The sequence below is a fragment of the Chinchilla lanigera genome, unplaced genomic scaffold (assembly GCF_000276665.1).
Source record: "Chinchilla lanigera isolate Chin_1 unplaced genomic scaffold, ChiLan1.0 scaffold00114, whole genome shotgun sequence".
NCBI lineage: Eukaryota > Metazoa > Chordata > Mammalia > Rodentia > Chinchillidae > Chinchilla > Chinchilla lanigera.
In genome coordinates this window covers 3,801,255-3,804,620 of record NW_004955515.1, presented here as the reverse complement: position 1 = coordinate 3,804,620, position 3,366 = coordinate 3,801,255, and the positions used below count along the sequence as shown (strand labels likewise).

Sequence of the window (3,366 nt, the reverse complement as noted above, 5' to 3'; positions counted from 1 at the left end):
ACACAACCCCCCAACAATCTTTGTTGAAACATTTGCATTTGATGATAGGAACTAAAGATCTAACTGATCTAATCTCAGTTTTTCCCATTGAAATTCTTGTTTCAAATCTGTATTTAAAGGTAAAAATCAATTCTTGCCTTTTACTGACTAGCAATTCTATAAGTAATTGATGTGTGAGATGAACTGAAGTTAAAAAGCATTATCATTAACCTTCTGCCTCTTTGCCTTTGTGAGAAATCAGCAAAGAAGCACTTCCCTGAAAAACTTTCTGACTTCTTTGTCAAAAGAAATGATTCATCAGTGAAACAGCCGCAGGTGAGTCATGTGATCAGACAACTTTCTATAAAGTTTCTCAACTTCAGTTACATTGCATTCACTGGGGGTCTTTAGAAAGTCCTAATGCCTGGACTTCTTCTCACCCTTTGGGGATCTCAGTAGTTGGGCAGGCTACTGGGGTCTCTGGAAGCTCCTCCAGTTAAAAGAATAGGAATAGTCTGACAGCTCCTTGCCTGGACTGCAATCCTCCTAGCAAAGTTATCAGTGGCTTCAACTCAAACCTCAACGTGTCCATCCTTGGAGGCAGCCACTGTGAGTCCTACCCACTGCCAACAGCCCATTTTCCCTGACCACCCTCCACATAAGCAATGATTCAAGTTCCTTTCTACCACTGTTTTCAGGTGTATATTTAAATCTTGATTCTAAATGCTTCTCAGGGCTTAAACATTTGTTGAGGGTTTGATTTTTTTAATGAAGTAGAAATGTTATTATGCAATATTTTCATGATGTGGCAGAAGTCCTAAAAACAGTTAGAGTTAGTTATGTGCAAAGCCTTGTTGATAGAAAAAGAACAAAAGATGCATTGCCTTCCATCTGTCTAAATTACATTGAGTAAGCAGATGAAACTTTGGAAATGCAACAGAAAGGTGGCAAAGCGTGTGTCTAATGAACACAGGTGCCTTGAGTCACTTTAATTCTGGAACAGAGTTGAGTAGTATTTACAGAGGAAGGAGCACAAAGATGAATTGGGATCTCAACGAGCTGTAATTTATCTACTTTCATATTTTTAGCTAATAAAGCAAACAATTCAGAAAAGTCACATTCCTGGAGCCTTCCAACTTGGATATTCTTTTAAATGAGGTGTCCAGTGAAATGTGGCTGGGGCATGGTGATGCCACTGGTCAAGGTTTTGAGAACCACTGTGCTAGAAGTTGATGCCATGAGTCCAAGAGAGAGAAGGTGAATCTGCAAGAAGCAATGATGAAAAAGGCAAGACAAATACGAGAAATATTCAGGAATGCATTAGCCTGGGTTCTCCACAAAAACACAACTGACAGGATATCTGTCTATCTCTCTGTCTATCATCTGTCTGTCTGTCTATCTATTTATCTATCTATCATTCTATCATCTATCTGGTATGACTTGTATCCAGGTGTCCCCCCCAAAGCCACATGTGCTCATAGGTGGGGCTCTTCTAAACTGGCTGTCTAGGGTATAATACTGCAATTAATGGTGTGTGATACTAAATTAATCTACTGATCAGTTTAGCATAGTTCTGGGTGTGGATGATGGGAAGGTCCACCCTGGATGTGTGTGGTACCAATCAATAGGCTTATAGCCTGGACGGAATGTAAAGGGAGAGAAGGAAGGCAGGCTGCTGTTGCTGCTTTGCTGTTTGCAGCTTCCTGCCTTCTCACTGCCATGCCATGGACTGTTTCTCCTCTGCCATGCCACAATGCTTTGGAGCCAGCTAACTATGGATTGAAATCTCTACACACTCTGAGCTGCAATAAACCTTTCCTCCTTTAACTTATGGGTGTCAGACAGCAACAAGAAAAGTAGGTGAGACATTATCTATAATCTATCTGTGACCTAAAGTAATTTACTAAGAGGAATTGGCTTACATGATTTTGGAGGCTGAGAATTTCCAGAAAGTTGGAATAGATTCCAGTCCAGGGCTGAAGACCTAAAAACCAGCAGTGCTGCAAGCTATTCCAGCTCAGTGAGACAAAAGATGTCCTCCTCCTTCCTCTGCCTTTGTACTCTAATTAGTCCCTCCCTGGATGAGATAAGGCTTATCCGCACTGGTGGGGGTGCTTTACTTAACCTACAATGTGAATACCGATCTTGCCTGGGAAGGTCCTAACAGGCACCCACAAAAATAACACTGAACTAGTTACCTGGGCACCCAGCTACCAGAACAATAGGGTGAGTCCAAGGTGAGGGGAGCATCATGAAGGGGATTAATGACAATGTCTTTTATGGTAAGCAATTTTAAAAATTGAAACATTTCCTGTATATTTTAGTCACAATGAGTATTTCTTAAAATTAGCTAATTGTACATTACTTCTTTATAGTAGAACACAGGCTGAGAAACTTTCAGCATTCTCCAACACTGGTGATGTGCCTGGGAACTTCTTCGGCTTTTCACTTCATGGTAGCACTATGCACTACACTTTTGATGCCATTGTCTCAGAAACACACAAATTCTGCCACTTTTCTGTGTTTTTCTTGGCACTGTAGATGTCGCTTGGGCACTCCTTGGAGTATCCTCACATGTAGCTCAGTGAATTCCCTTTTCCCTTTGCTGGGTGTGCCATATGTACTGCAGACCAGAGCACAGCTTCTCGGACATGCATATTTTCTCCTAAAGCACACTGTAGCCTCTCAGGCTTGGGAACCCTGGATAGAACTGCAGGACTGGATTTGGGGGCTATAAGCAGAGAAATCCCCAACAGAAGGCACAAAAATGTGACAACAAACACTGTCAAATGTGACATTAGAAAAGGCAAAATGTAAAAGAATAAACAAAATTAAAATGTGACAGTCTTGGTTGAAATTATTTGCATCATTTTGTAATGTGAAAATTTAATGTAAGAAGATAGAGATAAAACATTTGCAAATTTACTGAAAAGACACTTGCTTACCACACAAGCTGAAACAGAAGGGACAGTGTCACCTTCTAGACCTCAGCTGACCATACCACCATGAGTGACTCAAAGTGCTCACTATTTGCAAATGACCAAGAGAGCCCCACAATTACTGGTTTGTGGGCTAAAAATAAATTTAGCAAGCAGAAAAATTTGGAAATATGGAATCTGCGAATAATGGTGATCGGATGGAGATGTCTCCATTCCCAACAGGAGAATGCAGCAAAAAAGAAGAAATTATGTATACAGAAAACAAAAGATTCAATTCAGCAAGGACCAGAACAAGTGAGCAAAAAATCTTCAGGAAGAGAAAAACTAATGAAACACATGATGCACTTGATTATATTGAAAGAGATTTCTATAACTGGTGGAGAATTATAGTTGGTGAGTAAGCATATAAAATTATATATATAATTATATAAAATTATAAATATAGTAT

General features: G+C 39.9%; 1 long non-coding RNA gene across 1 annotated transcript in view; it reads left to right on the top strand.

Annotated features, from left to right (window-relative positions):
* The window catches only part of LOC102020599, a 23,167-nt gene that overhangs the window by 2,510 nt on the left and 17,291 nt on the right, over positions 1-3,366 (top strand). The window contains exons 2-3 of the long non-coding RNA XR_264524.2: positions 235-315; positions 3,141-3,311. This is a non-coding gene — a long non-coding RNA (uncharacterized LOC102020599). The remainder of the gene's footprint in view (positions 1-234; positions 316-3,140; positions 3,312-3,366) is intronic.